Genomic DNA, 21,188 nt, shown 5'->3' with positions numbered 1-21,188 from the left:
TTTGCTGGATCAGTGGACGCTCCACCTTTGTGCAAAGGGATGACATTGGCTGTCCTCTATTTGCTGGGACAAAGCCAGGCTTTGGTTGAATAGGGTGCCTAAAGGTGCTGCAGGTCCCTGCCTTTTTTCATGTAGGCTGCAGCCTGGGATGTTATTGGGTCATATTACCTGGTATGCCACATTAGTAATACATACTGGTGGGGGAGATGTGTACCACACTGTCACAAACTGTTGAAACAGACCCCCACCCAATGGCACACAGTGCACCTCATTGGCCCTCTGCAGATGGAATCTGTATGATTGCATGGCTGACTGTCATGAAACCACAGAGCTTCTGTGTGTGCCCCTTGTTGACAGGGGCAATATGTGCTGATTCTGTAAATAAAGGTTAGAACGTGACTAAAATTTTATGTTACCTATGTCCATTAGGCTACTACTGTCCAATGGTCCTATGATCCCATACACTGAAGTAAAATACTGTAACATCTCACACACACACACACACACACACACACACACACACACACACACACACACACACACACACACACACACACACACACACACACATACACACACACCTGGCTATAATGAGAATAGTACCACTTTCAATTCATATATACAGAACAGTGCACAGCATACACAGTTCAAGTTGGCTGCAATTAGATTAGAACACCTACCTATCTAATGGTACACAGTAGAGATCACAATATTTGACCCATACACCACACCTCAAGTGTGCTGTTAACATCTCTTTAGGTAGTGTTATGGTAGATGACATCAGCAGGCTTTGTTCTGGTCAGGAGTTTGCAAGCACACGTCACCTACAACAGCCAAAATACTGCAAAATCCCACCTCTGTCTAAGTCAGTGTGGTGATCACATTTATTTTGCAGGAAGATGCACACACAAACACAGCATGTGGATTGGAGTGAGTTTAGAAGACCTACCTAGATGACACCAACACCCGCGGTAGTGGTGCTGCGGTAGCGTTGTCTCACAGCAAGACATTGTCGCGTTCGATTCTCAGCTAGAGTGTCTTCTGTGTGGAGGCATACGTGAATGGGCATGCCTTCATTGAAGGTTGTGCATCAGGGCTGGTAACTCGGCACATACAAATCCACTACCAAACATTAGTGGACCGGAGTTCTGCTGTGGCGACCCCTAACCGGGATAAGCCAAAAGACACAACAACCTAGATGACACCAACAGGCCTTCTAGAAGAGAGTGGTGCGGAGGCCAGCAGCACCTGCAATGCCCAAGGCTTAAGTCTGACATTACCATGGAAATTGGTAGTGTTAGGGTACATGACATCAGCAGGTCTTGTTGAAGAAAGGGGTTTGGAGGCCAGCAGCACCTGCAAGGGCCAAAAAGTGCAGGCTCATTGAAATGTGGGATTTCCATTTGTTATGCAGGGGGAGGCATGCACACATACCAAGTGGACTGGAGAGAGAGATTAGAACCCCTACCTATCTAGCATTATACACTACAGATCACAGTATTTACAGCACACATCACAGCTTAAATCTATTTTACACATGAACGGAGGCAGATACTAGTGGAGTACATAAACTAGGTTTGTGTTGAAGATCATGTGTGGGCTGCAGAGTGACATTGCTTTTCAACTGTTCTCTGCATCTAGTAACCTTGCAGTCAGGTAACTGTTGTTTATCCTAGCTGTATATCTACAGTAGCCATTTTGCCCACATGAGGCTGTTTGCATTTGGATGGGCAAGCATGTGGGCGAAAACAATGTGCCCTGTCAATGCGTGCATACACAACATAGTACATAACACCACCTGTTCACCTGTTGGTGTATGTGTTTTTACATCCAGCAGGCACAGGCAGCTATAGAGATGTGCATTGGCTAATGTTGAACCCTACATTTGATCCTTTGAGCAACATTATGTTTGTGTCATACTGCAGCTTTAATCACCAGTGTTAGGGTATGTACGACAATACAAACATATGCAGACATATAAACATATATCTGTAGATAACAGGGACATAACTATACATGGATGTGTGTGTATGTTTATGATATATGTATATTTGTGATGTAATTGTATGGGTGGAGACAGAGATGCATGTGTCTATATATCTTTATATATCTACGTATAATTTTATATATATATATATATATATATATATATATATATATATATATATATATATAATATATCTAGGGAGAGTGAGATACTGATAGACTATTTATACATATGTCTGCATCTGTAGACATAGTTATATATAACAAATCATTTTGAGTGATTGTGGGAGCAACAGACTTTTGCTGTGCTTAACTAAGTGTATGAGCATGCCCAGTGGGGTTTGCTAGTTATAACCTGATTCCAACCCACAAATACCTGTACTTCAGTCCAGGATTTGAGTGTTAAACACAAAGTATGACATCTGTCACTGTTTCTGCACTCCTGCTCTGAACTTGGATATGACTTTCTTCAGCTGAGTGGTGTAATTAATATGTCACAAAGGTTAATAATGTTGCACCACACACAAGACTGATGGCCTGTAAAACAAAAAGTACTACTACTACCTGACATCCAGAATAAGTGGCTATGTCTAGATTAGAACCCTGAACACCACTACACAAGCTAACTGCCCTAGTCTTTTAAGCCACACTGACTGCTTGACAGACAGCAAGCAGTCATTACCCATTCAACTGCAGACACACATATATAGTTATTCCTGCACTAAGTAAGATATAGAGAATGTATGATCAATTTCTTTGTTACTGTCCTGAGATTGCCTGGCATGCTGCTATACCATTGCTGAGTTTGTGTTACAACAGTTTCTAGGGACACTGCTGTGTTGAGGGTGGTGGAACACCACCACTTGTTCTGCAGGGATACACAGTAGTCTATCATGTCACCCCACTGTCCAACATCTCCCTTGACAGATGTTCAAGTACTCTTTTGCAGAAGGTCCACATGAGTATTCCATGCATGGGGCCTAGTGAATAATCCTGGAAGCAAGGTAGTGCAATGGGTATCTGTAGTCTTATGTGGATGGAATTTCTGTACAAGTAGCTCACTATATTTACTTGGATAATGTACCAGATCCTTACATACAATGCCATATCATAATAATTCTTTAAAGTACTGTGGATGATATGGAATTCCAATGTAAATACAAAAGGTGACACAACTGTAGATCAGGGCTGATGGTGTCTGATGTAAGCAGTGCACAGCCAGTACATGAGTAGGTACAGAATTTTGGGTTGCCTGCCATCATTTTTAATTTCTGTATGTGAGTAGGAGTAAGGTGTCAGATTGTCAGCGAATGCCAGTGAGTACTGAGCACACCTACCTCTGCCTACAGGGTCATCAGCAGAGAGTTCCTTCTCCAAGTCCTCCTGTGACTGTGGCTGTGGTGACCTAGGCACTGGTGCAGGGCTATGTATTCCTTCCCTCTGATGCTCCTGCTGTAGCTGTTTCCACAGAATCATATTGTGTAGCATAGCATATACTGAATATATGTGCAAATGTAGCTGGAGAATACTGCAGGGCTCCCCCACCAGAACCATGACTTCAGCAGCACAAACACATTCTCTATGATGTTCCTAGTTTATGCATGTGCCTCATTATGGCATTCTTCTGTGGGTGTGTGAGCATTTTTGATGGGTGTCATCATTGACAGTTCCAGGGCATAGCTAGCATCCCTCAGTAAATGGCCATGTGGGATGTCCACCCCTGACAAACATGTGGTACAGCTGTGGTGTTCGCCAGATGTGGGAGTCATGATAACTGCCGGGGCTGTCAGCACACACATTCAGAATAGTACCCAAGGCATTGCAAATGACCTGGCAGTTGATGGAGTTGAACCTCTTGCAGTTAACATAGATTCTACCCTGCTCACCAGGTGGAGCCTTGATGTGTACATGGGTACAATCTATGGCAACCAGTACCTCAGGGTAGTGTGCTGCATGGTACAACTATTGCATATTGCTGGCCCTCACCTCAGCAGAAAGGGGAAAAGATATGTGCTCACTGGCATTTGGTAGGCTAGTATCCAGGAACTGATGGAGTATCCTGGATGCAGATGCATGTGAGACCCCCCTCATGTCCCCAGTTGGTCTTTGAAATGTAGCTGTAACTAGTATCCTAAGAGCTACACATACCTTTCTTTTCACTGGGATGGTTTTCCCTCTGTTGGCTCTGGCTCTAAGTTCAGGGCAGCAGTGCTCAGTGAATTCTTGTAATATGTCCCTGTCCACCCTGTAGTGCTCTACGATCTCCAGTTCATGTAGCTCCTGGAAGGTTAACCTGGGCCTGAACACTCTTCTCTTTCTCAGCCTAGGCCTATCATCACCAGCACCAACAGCATTGACTTCAGCCTGTAGTACATGCTGATATAGCATAGCTGTAGCAACCCCTAGAATTATCTCATCAGTTAAAATTCCCATGTCAGTACTCCAGTGCTTCAGAGTACTGAGGGAAAAACAGATTGTAGTGTATATGCATACTTTATACAAGTCTGCTGTAGATTCACCATGTGTGATTGGCTACTTATTATACATTTCACCTTACTAAATTGTAATTGACATCATTTAATGGCCCTACTGTGGTGCATGGCTTGTCACTATGCACAGTGTCACTCAGCATAGCTTATTCACTCCTAAAGAATCATCACTGTCATGTACTAGTCTGCCATGCGTACACATCAAGCTTCATGTGAACAAGCTCAGCTATGAGGCATGCCATGCAAACATGAACACTGGGTCTTAAAAAATTTCTAAGAATAATGTGACGCACCACCCTGCTGGCATCCACATCCAGTGGTAATATCAGCATGGTGTTGGAGCCTGCACAGAAGGGATCTGTGGACATGGTTGCTCCTTTTAGTGATTCAACAAATTCACCTAATTTGCATACATATCTGTGCTGATAGCCTGGTAAGTACATTGTTCATAGCCATATGACCTAAACAACAGCACCAATGCACCAGTGTAGAGACCCAATACAATGTCCTATAATACATTTCTGATAAGTATTATAAAATCTTTTTTTCCTTTTTTTTTCATTTAGGCATATTTGTGTACTGTGGTACACAGGGCAAACATGCTGACATCAGTAAAAAATATATATTTTTTTTACATATTCCCTTACATTTTTAGACATCAGCAATGCATGTTTCACACATCACTCTATGTGATCAAACTATTTAGGGGAGTTATGCCATATTTGTGGACTTTTATATCCCCTTCTTTCCATGGACATTCCTTTATGCATAAAATTCCCGCATACAGTCTTGACACAGACACAGGCTCTACACAGATGCCTTTATGCTTGTTGGATAGCTCCACCTGGGTCATTTTCATAAAAGTCACCTGCTTATGAGTTAATTTGGATTACACAGAACTTTTCTTGTTTGTACATGCTTGTGCACTGCTAAGTAGTGCTTACTGAATCTAAACTCTTTCCCGCTCATGTATGCATTATGCATAGGGCTTACTGAATTCCCCCAATATCTCATTTCAGGTACTACACTAAGAAAAACTCAAGCCAACATTTGAACATAAAGAACAAGCAAGTCAAAAGCAGTATAGAAATATAAAAGAAACTACAACAGCAAGACATAGGAAAATCTTTAAAAATTATATTTACTTATATAATTCTTTCCTTGCATCTCTTGAAAAATTAATAATAACTTGTATTTAAATTAAAAGAAAAATAAACAATAAACATAAACTAAAAGTCCATGTGGTGTGTGTGTGTGTGTGTGTGTGTGTGTGTGTGTGTGTGTGTGTGTGTGTGTGTGTCTGTGTGTGTGTGTGTGTGTGTGTGTATCTCCCTGCAAAACAAATAGGAATTCCACATCGGCTACCAAACTGCAATGGTTCTGCACTTGTTGGCTCTTGCAGATGATGCTGGCCTCCAAACCTGTGTCCGCAAGGCCTACAGTTATGTACCTTAAGACTACCAATTGCCATTGCAATGTTAGACTTCAGCTGTAGTGTATGTGATAACTGCTGTGATTTGTAGTGTGTAAAACTAGATAGGTAAGGGTTCTAATCTCACTTCAGGCCACATGCTGTGTATGTGCGTGCATATCTCCCTACAAAGTAAATATGAGGACCACACTAACTTAGAAAGAGGTTGGGTTTTGAAGTATTTTGGTTGAAGGAGGTGACATGGGCCTCCAGATTCCTGACCACAAAATCTTGTAGCAGGTGATGTGGGCCTTCAAATGCCTGACCATAAGACCTGCTGATGTCAGCTAGCACAACATTACCTAAATAGATATTAATCGCAGACTTGTGCTGTGGCATGTGAGTTAAGTGCTGTGCTCTGCAGTGTGGACCATTAGATAGGTAGGGGTTCTAATCTAATTGCAGCCACCTTGGAGTGTGTGTGCTATGTTCTGTAAACATTAATTGGTAGTTGTACCATTCTCACTGTAGCCAGGTTTGTGTGTGTTGATGTTAGGGCATTTTACATCAGTGTATGTGATCATTGGACTTCACTAGCCTAATGGCCCTAGGTCCCTTAAAATCCTAGTCAAGCTCTGACCCTTATTTACATAATCAGCACATATTGCCCATGCCCATGAGCAACACAGGCAGAAGCCCTGTGGTGAAATGGCAGTCATCCAGGCAATCATATAGATTACATCTGAAGAGGGCCAATGAGGTGCATTGTTTTCCATTAGGTGGGAATCTGTTTCAAAGGTTTGTCAAAGTCTGGTAAACATATCTCTCCCACCAGCATGTATTAGTAATGTCACATACTAGGTTAATGTCCCTGCAGCAAGTAATCCAGGTATGATTCCACCTATAGATATGCAGCATTTCCAATACAGCAAGGTCAGATATTTCCCTGTATGCAAGGCAGAGATCACTTCTGAGTAGTCTACATGACACAAGCTACAATGACATTTATTTCAGATGATCACCATAGGGCAGATACTGGGGAATTGAAATTCCCTTGTGAGGAACCTTTGTGTTGTGTGCAATTACCACTGGTGCTTGAAAAGGTACATGACAAAATGGCCATTGCAATCAAATATCGGCATGCTGAGGGAAGAGTACATGGAGTTTATAACTACATCACTATTGGATGACAGTGTCCTCAGTAATAACATGAGCATGATATACTACCCTTCTTACCACTGGGGAGACAAGGTGATTTATGTTAAAGTAGGTATAAACCTGTGTGGCCAGGTCTATCACCCCTGAGTATGCACATCAGGTGTTGCCAATGGTGTGCTACTTATCAGGAACATTGCTGTTACTCTTGGAAATGATACTACATACAAATTTGCATGGGGTTTATGGCCATGAGTATGTCAACAAGCATTTGTTCATGAAAACTCTCTTGTAGAAGATTGACATAATGGGGGGGGTTCTATAACCAATCCCAGTTTGCTATACCATGAGGAGCTTGATTTCCTCTTGTCAGGTGCAGCCAAGTCTGTGCAGTTGTACAGGTGCTTACATAAAGCATTGTAGAGCTTGGCATAGTTGCCTATCCCATCTGAGGGTGGAAATGCAGTCAAGCTCTTTATAATTTGCTTTTTTGAAGTTTATTACTGTGTTTTCTGTGGGGGGGGGCTTTCAGGTGTGAGTCTTACTTTTAAAGAGACTGATTTGTGGTCAGATCTCACCAAGGAGGACCTCACAGTGGAGGTGCTACAGTGGTCACCCATATTGGTAAGCACTGGATGCAGTACGTTGGCTCCCCTTGTGGGGATATCACTTAACTGGTTCAGGTCATTGTATTTAAGGACATGGACTAACCATTGGGCAAGTGAGTTTGAGCATGAGTAACCAACACAGTTAGTGGTTAGTGAAAGTCATCCCACACTATGGTGTTGTGATGTATCTTGATAGACACAAGTAGATGCAAATAAGCACAACAGGTGTCCTGATTCATGAAGTTGCTCCTGTAGCTAGCAATGGCTTGATTAGGTGCCTACCAGCAGTGAATAACACCTGCAGTGTCTCCGGGGAAACACACTGTTTAACCAATCAGGATGTGTATCTATCTTTAATGAATATGGATACACCACCTGCATTACCTGACACACTTTCAGTTTGAGGTCTGAACATGTGGAAGGAAGTGTAGCCTGGTATGGCTGTGGTGCTGCCCACAGCCTTGAGCCAGGTGTGTGTGACTATGCAAATGTCTGCATCTTCAAAGGTGGGGACACTTGCAGTGAGTGGAGTTTAGTCTTGGCATTCCTTGCATGTAGCAGCATAACCTTGATGTTGTTTGAAGATGGCATTTCCTCACTGGAACATTTTCCCTTGAGACATTACCTATAAGATGCACTATGGGGATGTCAGCAGCCTTGGCCAGTGCACAAACTCCAAGGGATGACAGATGAACATAGGAAGTCAAGTAGAGGAATAAGGTAAGGCACATGGAGGTAGGAAGACGTTAGCTTGGTGAATGACAGGAGCAGAGCCGGTGTTTGGCTAGGTAGTTCTTTAAGAGTTGTTTGAACTTGTGGTGGTAAGGATTTTGTGTGATTGGCTGTGGAAGAGTCTTCCATAATGTGGCTATTTTGTGGCAGTAAAGAGAGTCTCAGTGGTAGTTGTGGGAGCGGGAAACCTTTAAAATTAGCTTGTTGGAGGATCTGAGGGAGTGGGAAGTGGTACTAGGTTGGACAAGATTAAAGAGAGAGTGGGGCAGTTACTGGGTTGGTAGATTATTTTGTGGGCCATAGCCAATTGGTTGAGTGACAGAAGATTAGGGAGTTCTAGCCATTTGAGCTGGGAGAGGGCAGTGCAGTGATGAGTCCTGTATGGCTAATTATTGGCAAATTTGGCAATTTTGTTGTAACAGGATTCTAGGTTATTTAGCTCAGTCTTACATAGGTTTGTGAAAATTTGAGATCCATATAGGAGGGTGGAAAGCAGGTGTGACTGAGCAGTGCCTAATCTGGCACTCTGAGTAAGGTATGGTTTAGCCATATAGAGGGTGCCAATTTTGGCGTGAACTTTCTTGATGGTCAGAGAAATATGCTTGTCAAATTTTAGATTCTCATCTATTGTGACACCTAGAAGTTTAGTGTGGTTAGTGGGCTCTATTTTGGTTCAATCTGAGGACAGGATTGTGAGAGGGGACTGACCAGGTTTGAATAATTTGTTTCTGAAGACAACAATCTTAGTTTTGTTTGCTGAAATGTAACATGTTATCACCTTTATGTGGTTCTCCTAAGGTAACACAGCACCTGATGGTGTTCCATACCATGGTTGACTAAGTACAATGCTTTGTCAGGAATGTGGCCCTTGTATTAAGCATAATTCTGTTATTAGGCATGGTCGCAATAGCATACATACAAATGTGATAATGTACAACTCCAGCAAAGTTAGGGTCATGCTGCCAAACCCTTGGAGTTGACAGCCTCAAACACACTGTCTGTAGGCACTCCTTGCAGTGAAGATGTGGATATCCATGCATGCACAGAGAACTTGTTCGACTTTACAGTTATTACTTTGGCCTTGCTAGTCTACACTGCCTGTCAAGCAACCAGACAGCAAACTGGATGTTGTGTGACATGATGTGGGAACACAGACATATGTTCCAGTTACATAAATATACAGTATGACATACCTAGGACATGTGCACGGTACACACACTTTGGCCAAAGGTGGCCACTCCTCTGCAGTAGGCTTCAGATCCATGTCATGCAGATGTGCACAATGAAGCTGTTGAAGGTCAGGCTGCATGAACTGCTGTCACCAATAGGAATCACTGCCACTATGGTGCTTGTTTTAGCAACCTTGGACATCTACGGCACCGGACATTGAACATTATATTGTGATGTTGCAGCTGTGCTATGACTCACCATCTGCTTACTACCGTAGTCAAATCATAACAACCCTGGAATACAAGGCATAATACATACCAAATTCAAATGATTGCTATAGTTGCTAATAAAGGCATCTATCTGGAAAAGGGTATGCCAAGCCTACAGAGGCTTGCATGATGTGGGACAACTATGTGGATGAACAAACAGGCTGTGGTCTGCTCCTCATGTTGAGCTTGGTATTAACGTTTTGCTTTTGGTGAGATACAAAGTACATTAGCATGGTATCTCAGGAGACAGTGGTTGTGGTGAGACCAGCAGCAGTAGTAGTAGTAGCCAGGCATCAGCATTTCAGGGGACTCCCCTCCTGTCAGCATTCCTTACAAAGTAATTGTGTCATTTCCATACACACTGCTTGAGTAGTGTCCAACTGTAGAATAACTATGTAAACACTCCCTCTTTACCTTCACAGGGTGTATGTATGACTTTCCCCTATATTGCTTGCCAGTGTTCTGTACTGACACAGACATCTTGGATGACTATCTTTTTGGAAACCATGGTGGAATTAACTGCAATACTTAGTTGCACACAGAACCACTAGCATGCAGTGAAAGCACTGTCCTCAGATGTCTCAGTAGTCTTATATTTAAAGCCATGAAATACTTATCATGGAAATGATCAGTAACAATGTAGTAGACTTGCAGACACTGGCCCAAACCCAGTTTGTTTTGTTCAAGGTCAAATAATGCCTACCCTAACCAGTGGACCTCACTGAGTTTTAAACTATGCAATGGATGAGGGGAAAATTACTCACTCCACCTACCATGGCCTGAAAAGGCATTTGACAAGATTAGGCCATCAGGAATTGTTGAAACACTGTACAGGTTATTTATAAACTAGTATGTCAGCTGGTGGATAACCAAGTGTCTGACGGTTGTTATCCGGGAAGATAATATTGGGTAGTTCACCACTAAGGCCAGTTACCAGTGGACTTCCCTCGCAAATCATTCCTGGGTCTACCCTTCCAATCCATTCCCTTCTCTGCAGTCACGACCACTGTCAGTGACTGTAGAATGAGTACATTTGCAGATGATTGCAGATTAGGAGCTGTCACTGAATCCCATACAGAACCAACAGTTATCCAGGATGGGCTGACACACACACAATCAGTTGTCATCAGAGGCAATGATAAATATTAAATGCCAAGGAATGCACAATACTATACTTTTGGAAGTCATCTATCTTTGGAAAATATCGTATTGTCCTCACACCTTTAACAGGTGACCCATTAGTCAGGGCCTTATGAAAACAGAGAGTGATCTAGCCTTTGACTTTCACTGGTTGGTAAGATGTGTGGGGATTCATTCAGTGTTGCACAGCCTATAGAGAAAGGTATGGCATAGAAATCACAGAATGTCATCATTACATTGCATTTGGCACTCATCACACCTATCATGGAGTGCAGTGTCACATTTGCTATGTAACTACACAGGCATATCTGCCAACTGTAACAGCTACAGAGGTTCCACAGTAAACCAATACACAGTGTACATAACCTGTCCTATGCAGACCGTGTCAATGCCGTAACTGTGTATTCTGTCTTCAACATGCTTTGGAGGGGAGGTGTATAGCTGCCATACAGGGAGGTATGAGATCCCACTGGGTACCTCCTGCATATCCTAGAAAGGACTAGCACTAGAATTACCTGTTCTACACAGCTAGACATTGACTGTGGTATAAATAGGACATGCTGAAGAGACAGGTATGCAATCCAGACACTACACCTATATGTAACAGGCTCCCCATCCATGTGAGGCACACTTCCGCTGTAACACACATCATGTGCAAGTTACACAATAGGATGTAGAACAAGACAATCATATGTGGCTTAGGACAAATGTCTGCAATGGACACATGGAAATCGTAAATGGTTCATCTCGTATACCACAGCTTGAAGATTTGTCAGCTCCCAAAACTCTGATTACCCTTATCAAGGGTACCAGACCTTGTCAGAGTTTAGGGATGTGTGACTAGGCTGAAAGAAGCCATTGTTCTTTATCAGCCTGTTATACACATATGAATCTATAGAGCCATGCACCTATACTGCTTTACCTTTCTGAAGACACTTTTCTTCTGTCCTGACATTCCATCCTGTGCTTTGATATCTATGGGTTTATTATAGCTATGTACCCATAAGTGTGTCCTACACAATCCTGGAACTGAAGCATAAACAGTTCATTATACACCTTTTACTATGTAAGTATACAGCCATTACAACATCATCCAATGTAATGTTCACAAAATAATGTGGTTTATTCATTACAAGTGGCAGCATGCAATATCTGTCAGTGACCAGTACAAGTGGCATGTCAAAGGTAACAATGGGAGAAATAAATACATAGTAATTTTGGTAGTCACCCTGTGCATCAGACACATTGCTTCATTTCCCTGCATCGATGACAAGAATGACAAGGATGTGGCACAGGTATCATCACTTGCACAGGGTGTTGTGTGGGGGTGCAGGAGGCTTAGGCTGACCCAATAGGTTGGCAAGCATGTATGTGAGTCAGAAGAGAAGAAGGCAAGAAGGACCATGGAAATGTGCTGCGTGTGTCTGTAGGTGACCTGATTGTGACAGTGGTGTGTCAGGGTCTGCATGAACACAGTCAAGCTCAGTGCTAGCCCTACATGTCTGTATGTTGAACAGCTTTGAACCATGCATTGTACAGCTGACAGTTAACCATCTCTACCCCCAAACACGGGAACTGGCTCTGCCAGGAGTGTCACTGACACCTCAATGCCCAAGAGCAGAAGCAGGGCTAATACCTGAGGGTGACTGCTGTCTACTGGGACTGTGTCCTCCACTGGAACACCCAGGACCATGAGCCCATGGTCTGCCATGTCTTGATGTGGACAGCCCACTTCCCTCTGGAGTGCTGGATGTACTGCCACTATGGGAGCATGATTGTGCATGGCCATGTGAACTCTCAGCAGATATAGTTACTGACTGACATCTATGAGTCCAATGGTCAACTCCAACCAGACGTTCCATCACAGACAATGTGCGTTCCAAGATATTCTGCAATCTGTCTCAGACCAACGTCTCTCCACTGTGTCAGTCAACCAATCCAGAGTATCAACAACATGGTAGCGGCAGTCATGGATGTCAGACTGTGCTGCATCCATAACCCTGAGCATTCATCTGGAGTTCTTTTCGGAATGTGCCGTTACCTCCACAATGGCCCTCAACATACACAGAGTGGCATGTGACGAGACACTTGCAACAGGTGGTGGAGGGACTGCAGGCCTCCTACAAGCACCCCTATCAATCTGACTGTGTGGAAACTTGCCATTTGTTTGGCTATGGCCAGTATCAGCATTCACTGCAGTCATAGTAGCCACAGTTTCCTGTTTAATGTCCCCACCCTCTGACTGTTCAATATCTGTGGCTTCAGGGGACTGGGTATGTGTAGGCATACTGACTTTGTACAGTGATAATGAGAGCAGAAGAGATATGTCAACCTCTGTGACAGATTCAGCCTCTGCAACCCCCACCTGTGCCTTACTTTGACCACCATTATCATCAGAGTCTGAAGAGATACTGACATCAGGTTGTGAAGGGGACAGAGACCAACAGTCCTGGCCACCTGTGATAAAAAGGGAAAAGCAGTACATTAATACCTGTACTACTATGCTCTGCAGCACTATCTTGCAATATATATTAAAGTGTTTACAATGCTGTCAGTATTACTGACTTGTTTAACCCCCAACCTCATATAGGACATGAGTGCATTTTCTAACAAACATCTGTAGTTACTTGTAAATAAAAAGCTCTTTAATCAAGAATCTCATGAGCAACAATGATGTACACTGTTAACATTTGGCAAAACTCTGCACAGTTGACACATATGGCAATCTGTAATGTCCTGAAAATACTGTCAAATATATCAGTGTGGTCAGTCCTACAGGTATGACTCTAAACTGTGTTCAGTTGGAAAATATTTGTGGAGTTGGCAATCCTGCAGAAAGTACATCAATCCAGCCAGCAGGCCTGGGATGACACGTTTGCAAATACATTGCACTAAATCTGCATCTCTAAGAAAACAGTGTTGTGCTTACCAGGAGCTGGAGCATGGCAATATCCAATTCCTGATGGTCCTGTGAAAATTTGAGGGAGAGGTAATATACAACACACCACACCATATGTTGCACTATAACAGGCTATGTCCAAATATCTCACATTTACAGTAGCTATTATGTTAATTGGTATGTTGGCCACAATTTAAGTATAAGATTCAAACTGCAACTAACCTCCTTCCCCCCAAAAAATTACCTGATACAACATAAAACTATGTACATCCTGACACACTGAATGCTAGAGTATTCCAATGCTGATCCAACTAAGCATCCCTGGGTGCTCCTGTTGTGTGGAAACCGAGGCACCCACATCCACAACATACCATGTGATGAATGCCTGGGAGCTGTCCTGTGTTCCTAGGTTCACCAGGAATTCCTCAATGGGTGACAGTTGTTGTTCCTCAACAGGCCCTCCAACAGTGACACCATGATCCCTGGCCACATCTACTGCTCTACTATGTGCGGCGGTGATGATATTGGTGGCACTGTGTCTCACCTGCTCATATGTCCTGCTCTGATAACTGATAGCATTCACATTGTGAACCAAGTCCGCCCACAGTGTTGTCTGCTCTTCCCTGTTTGGCCTTGCCCTGGACAGTAGGAATTGAGGGTGTTGATGCAAGGCTTCCAGGATGATGTCATTTTCCAGTGTCTGTAAAAGTGCTCCAGCATCGGGAATACATATTTCCTGAAAGACAACAAAATGGGAACACATGTCAGGATCACATATGGAGAAGTACAATATGTAGAGATACAGCAATAACTGATGTCTACCAGTATTCACTGCTTGATTACACATCTCAAATTCAACACTTTGCAAACATAGTAAGGGTGTAGATGGAACTAGGATAGTACCAGTTGGCAGCTATTTTTGTTTGTGTCATGACAGATACTGATGTATGATAACACACCCAGCAAAGGAGTCCATTAAAGTGTGGCCCTTAAGTGTAAAGCCCTCTTATAATATATAAAAACAGTAACAAACAAATAGCAGTGTAATATTACAACCGCTATCAAGAGAAATTTCCAGGAGACCAGTGTACCTAATTAACAAAAAGCATTCTACCCTTACTGTACTTTAGTTTCTCTGTAGATGTAACACATATGGAGATCAATGATATGTCTTCATTACAGTTCTAAGAAAGGCTTAATTACCTAAACCCCATTCTCTCTAAGTATATTGACACATATGTATCATGCTGGAAACAAAATGGTTACATATCTAATGGAGTACAATACTCCTTTGTTGAAAGGTACAGATATATAAATGTTGTGCTGATGAGTTCACCCTATGAAGTAACTCTCATACACAATTTTTCCCCTAGCTATCTGTCTGCCTTTTTAATATGGTTCTCATTAGCAATTGTTTGCCTCTGAAACAATCTGTGCTTCTGAAATGCTTATTGCAGCCAACACAGCTGATTGGCAGTATAATCAGCCAATCCCATACAACCGCTGAACAAGATAGAAGGCCTCAATGCACATTACAACCCCTTTCTCTTATGTTTGGTTGGAAATTACTGGGGTACTGATACTATGGCATGGCAGAGAGAATGTCTGTAGCAGCTACTTTTTACATAGAAATGGGTGTGCTACAGGCTGAAGCTGAAGGTGATGCTGCAGGCAATAGGTATAGGTAGAGAGGTTGAACACTTTGCAGGACAACAAGCCTTAACAGTAAGTGTAAGACCCGTGGCAGCATTGTTGTATAGGCAGAGCCAGACTGAGGGTACCCATCCCACTTGGAATTAAGGTATGTGTTTCAGGTAAGCATGTCAGCCAATGGTATCAGTAACAAAATACAAGGCAAAATGCTTGGTGTGTCCTAAAAAAAGTAGGTGGTACACTAACCGTGATGTCATGCAGTTGGACAACTGCTGAGTCATGTGTTATGTCATGGTAGTCCCCTGTTAAGTGTATGTGCTGGCAGCCCTTGCACCTAGCTCAACATCTATATATGTTTGTTACTTGTGCAGCTGTGGTTGTGTGTGATATCACTAGCAAATCATTGTGGGCTGCAGTTTCATATTACTAGGCCACAATTTCAGTACACACTTTGAAATCCTCTGGGAATTCAGGATAATGCATGACCTGACATTCTCTGCACTTTCCAGTGTTGTACTAGGACTAGTTAAGAGTGGTTCTGTCTGTAGGCCTGTGATCTCAAATAATGTGCAGACATTCCAGCTGTACTGATTTAGGTGGATCCATAGGTGATGAGGCAGACATACATATCACAATTTATACTGTTGATGTCCACATACATGTATTTTCATTGCTAGACTCAGCTGTAATTGAATCCAGGACTATGTCTACCAAAAAGTAATGTTTTCAATGCATTTTACAGACTGAGCTACAGAGTCACTGTTATAGTAAGTCTATTTTTACATGTTGTAGTTATCATTACACCATTATTTGCTGTTAAATATTGCACTTACAACTATTATTATGTGTATGGCTTTAGAGTACTTTATTTGTATACCCGAGTCCCAGTTAAAATCTTATTTTCCATTAATGTTGTAGCAAATGTATTCTTGCATGTTGCACATATAATTGCAGGGTTACCTGCTATTAGATACTTCACTTATGTCTAAGCTTATGTGTGTGGCTTTATAGTGATGTATTTCTCTACTAAAGTACCAATTACAGTGCTATTTTTCTATTAATCTCTTAGGTAATTTGCACAGTACAGCATGGTGTGCAGCATCGCTTCAACACACTTAATGATAAGAGCATTACTCTGTTTTGATTAAAACATCTGCATTAATTAAAAGTTGTGTGGCTAGGTGGGTTGATTCACTGTTCCACAGGTGTGATGGTCTTTGGTTCGAAATAGCATGCAGGTGTACTTTTTGAACATGATTAATATTGTTTCAAAAGCATATATCAATGTGGCGCTTTTAGCATAGCTAAGCAATGCTGTGTGCCGCACCACTTCACACAAAAAATCTTTAAAGAAAAAACAAATGGAGAAAAATGACAGTGGTTAAATGGGGTGCAAGGAGGGAGGAAAACATAGTAAAAGGCAGGTAGGGATGTGCAGGATGGGTATAGGACAGAACCATAGCTATACATTTCTTGAACAGCAACAACTGTGCACTTTCACAGTTTTTTTAGCTGAATCTGGATTGCAACTACAAAGAGGGGTGATGACAACAAAAGTGCATCGTCAAGCCAATTGGATCAAATTAAGTGTGTCCAGTGGACTTGTGTATGAAATGGTGAGCTATGTATAGGAAGAATTTTTTTTTTTGGGACAGGTGCCCCTTTTTTTTAATGTGAGAGTGGAATGTTGAGGGAGGTAAGTTGGGAAGGTGAGGAAGCTTTTGCAGGTAGACAAGACAGCAGACAGGGTTAGTGTGTGACACAAGGGGAGGAGAACACCTTGGATGGGGAGGGTGTTAGGGAATCCAGTTTCATGAGTCGCACACAGCAGCAGTATGACTCAAGTCCTCACCCATGGGGCTGTCAGCACTGCTCCTTCTCTTCCCCTGCAGTGGTAGTGGTGGATACTGGCAGCTGGGGTGAGGCTGCCCCACCAGGGTGGACAGAATGCTCTCCTTCTGGTGTAGGTGTGCACCAACAGTTCGGTGCAGTAACCCATGCACCATATCTGACAGTTCCTCATGGGTAACAAAATCACCCTCTCCACCTCCACTCCCAGAGGGGGGGGCCCATCCCCAGCCTGTGGGGAAGAACTAACTGACACCACAGGTGGTGCAGGGGCTGGAGAGGGGCACCACCAGACTGAGGCCCAGATGTGCTGGACCCCGGTGCCATGCAGGGGGAGTCAAGGTAGGTGGATTGCCAGGAACCAGTCTACCTTGTCGTGCTGTAGCAAATTAATTATAAACATAAGGTAACAAAAGAAATAACTAAACAAATGTCAGTATTAATATAACTGAAGATAATATTGATTAATCAAATGACATATAAAGGAATATTATTAGGAACACAACAATACATAACATTAAGGAAAGTATGTTAACAGCAAACCAGTCAGTATGAAATAATACACAAGGCCAACATAACGGTTACAAATAATATATTAATATCGAATCATACCACTAACATGTGTGTGCCAAAAAAGAAACTTGGCATACAATTTTTTTCCAATAAAATTAAAAACAAAAAAAAATTTTGCAGGAGGACATCCCCATGTGGGTCACTGTGCCCTCCAGCACCACCTGCTAATTGCTAACTCTGAGATTGCACAGTATCAGGGAACAAGCATATTCCACAACCCTGAAAAATGTGCAAACTCACACACCTGTAGAACATCTGTTTAGTTGACCAAATGTGGTCAACTAAACAGATATTGAATAAAGAACATTTAGAGTCCACTCATGTATATCTGTATGTATATATATATATATATATATATATATATATATATATATATATATATATATATATATATGTGTGTGTGTGTGTGTGTGTGTGTGTGTGTGTGTGTGTGTGTGTGTGTGTGTATCATACCTCTCAACTGTACCAAATTCCTCGGTATTTACTGGTTTTGAGGGCAAAATATTGGGGTGCCACGAATTCCTGATTGGCCCTCTTAATTTCCGAATTACTCGGTCTTTTTTTTTTAAATCACAAACCAACCATTAAAAGGAAAACACAGCCCAAGATGACAGCTTACAGAACAGCTAATCCACAATGCTGTAGATGTTGTCAGTAACTCCAAACCGATAAACTGTTACCAAAAAGGGAAGAAAAAAGTCCATAAAGTGACAAATTGCATTTTATTCCCCAAACTTCACAGAGTTTAGCGCTTTCATTCACATTGGAATTTCCTCAGAACTCAACTCATAAAATACTCAATTTCATTTAAATACCATTCTGACAAACAGAACATCACATGACCATCTCCTACCAATTAAAAACATATACTCTTCATTTAAAATTCAATTGTTTGAGTTTTAACACAGGGACCAGGGATAAAGCATCATTCAACCCTGGGTGGTGGGTTGCATTTAGCACTATTTGCCATTTTAATTCAGCCATGTCCAAATGCTCATCAACCACACTCCCTTGTAGGTTTTTCACCACCTTTTCCACCACCAAAAATCTGAAACTATGAGTAGGAGTCTTACTAATGTGTCTATATAAGGCATTGATGGATTTACAATTTTTGATGTCCGCAAAATGCACATACATACGGTCCCGCAACCTTCTCATCATCTTACCTATGTAAAAACTTGAGCACAGGTTGCACAGGGCCAAATAAACCACATTTTTCGTATCACAGTTATATCTCCCCTTTACATAATATGTTACATTTCTTACTATAAAATGATACTGTGGGCATGCCCCTGTCATCTTGGGCTGTGTTTTTCTTTTTTTTTTTTTAATCACTTTACATTTTTGGCTAATGTCACCATGCATACAGGGACATCATGATGGTATCAGCTACTACCTGTTGGACTTATAGGGAATATAACAGTAATGACAGGCAGCGTGGCATAATTTAAATTTTGCCTCCAGGTAAGAAGCCAGCTGTTATCTATTGGCTCGTAATTATGCTGGTCAAGAAAGAACTGTTTAAAAGTCCGTAGTTTATAAATCTTGTGCATAATTTGTTTATCTGCTGCCCGTAATTGTGCAATGTGCATTAAAATCTGTTAAACTGCATGCAAAAGTCTTATCTGCAGCTGTTGCACGTAATTGTTTAACTGTGTGCAAAAGTCTTAATCTGCTGACCTTAACTGTACATCACAAACTTTGTGACAGTATGTAAAAGTCAAATTCGTAAGACGTTTGTGGACATTTTGCATGAAACAATAAGTTATTCCATTTTTATCTGCTAAGCTAGCCAATTTACCGTTGCACTCTAATGAATCAACAAGTTATTCATTGTGCATTTATTGGCTGTGGCCGTTCTAATGAATCAAGAGTGCCTTGTTGTGCATTTATTGGACATTCCCATTATACCTGGCTTTGCTTATTTATTGGACGTTCCCATTATAGGTTGCTTCGTGTGTGTGTGTGTGTGTGTGTGTGTGTGTGTGTGTGTGTGTGTGTGTGTGTGTGTGTGTGTGTGTGTGTGAGCAACTGTACAGGTCAGAGTACCTACTAATTTAATTACTTTTAAGGATAGTCTTGATGTTTGGATGGGTAGATGTGGATTTGCACCAGGTTTGTGATGGACAGCCTTGCTTAATTTGGTAGGTGAGCACTATTTACATGCTTGAAAAAGAAGGCAAAAACTTTTAACTGCGTCTGCTTAAATGTGTACATGACTGGGTATTTTATGGTCCTTGTGATCCCTTATGTAGTATTGTTCCTATATTCCATGAAGAAACATGACAAATGATCAATGAACCATTCAGTGAAAGGCAGTTTACCAACTCGGCCTTTAAATAATCGAACAAAAAATATTTCTGAAGTTTCTAAGGACAACATAGGTTATATTGGAAGATGAAAAGACTTCCTCTAGCTCAGACATTTTCAGTCACTCACTGTTTGGTGAAAGAGATTTACAATTAATTGTGTTTCCATGTACTGTTTCCATCTGTATGATATCCAACGGAGGCATCAAAGTGAAAACAAAAAACAGACAAATCAGACAAGCAGAAGTCAAAATCAGTTCATTTTCTATGAGGTAGTCTGTGCCGGTTGGTAAAGGAAAACAATAACAGAATAATTAGTAGACATTTGCAACAAACACTATAATAAGGCACAGAAATGTAATTAGGGAATGGGAAATAGGGCATGATGACCACTAAAAACTTAAATGTGTGACACAACAGAAGGATGATGAAACTTTCTTTCTTAACAGCATATCCTTGTTAGATACCCTTAACACGCTATTAAACAATATAGTTTTACTTGACAATTATGTAAAATCCTATTCCATAATGTGTTACTATAACAAGCAATAATAGTTAAAGAACCAATGTGGTAATAATCTGAAAATAAACTTTTTATATCCTGATCTTCCACATAATGGTAATGCAAATGTATGACTTCTCATAGGTTCATAGATTAGTACTAGACTAACTGCTCTTGTGACTCATTTTAAGCATAGTCAGTTATCCCATGTAAGAATAAAGCCCCTGTGCCTTATGTCTGTAAGGTAAATACCTTAACCATTATGCCAACACATGCATGATAGACACAGGATCAACAAAGTGACTCTACCAAAGTATAAAATGAAAAATAGCATAATTCTCCTGTGGGCAGCAGAGGCCCCACACCACTACCACATGCTTCCTATATGTTTAGTTCGTAGGTAAGTACTAGGCTAGCTGCCCTTGTGGGCCATTTTAAGCCTAG

Source organism: Protopterus annectens, chromosome 10.part0 (genome assembly GCF_019279795.1).
Source record: "Protopterus annectens isolate FY-2018-M chromosome 10.part0, PAN1.0, whole genome shotgun sequence".
Classification (NCBI taxonomy): domain Eukaryota; kingdom Metazoa; phylum Chordata; order Ceratodontiformes; family Protopteridae; genus Protopterus; species Protopterus annectens.
This window is presented reverse-complemented; position numbering follows the sequence as displayed.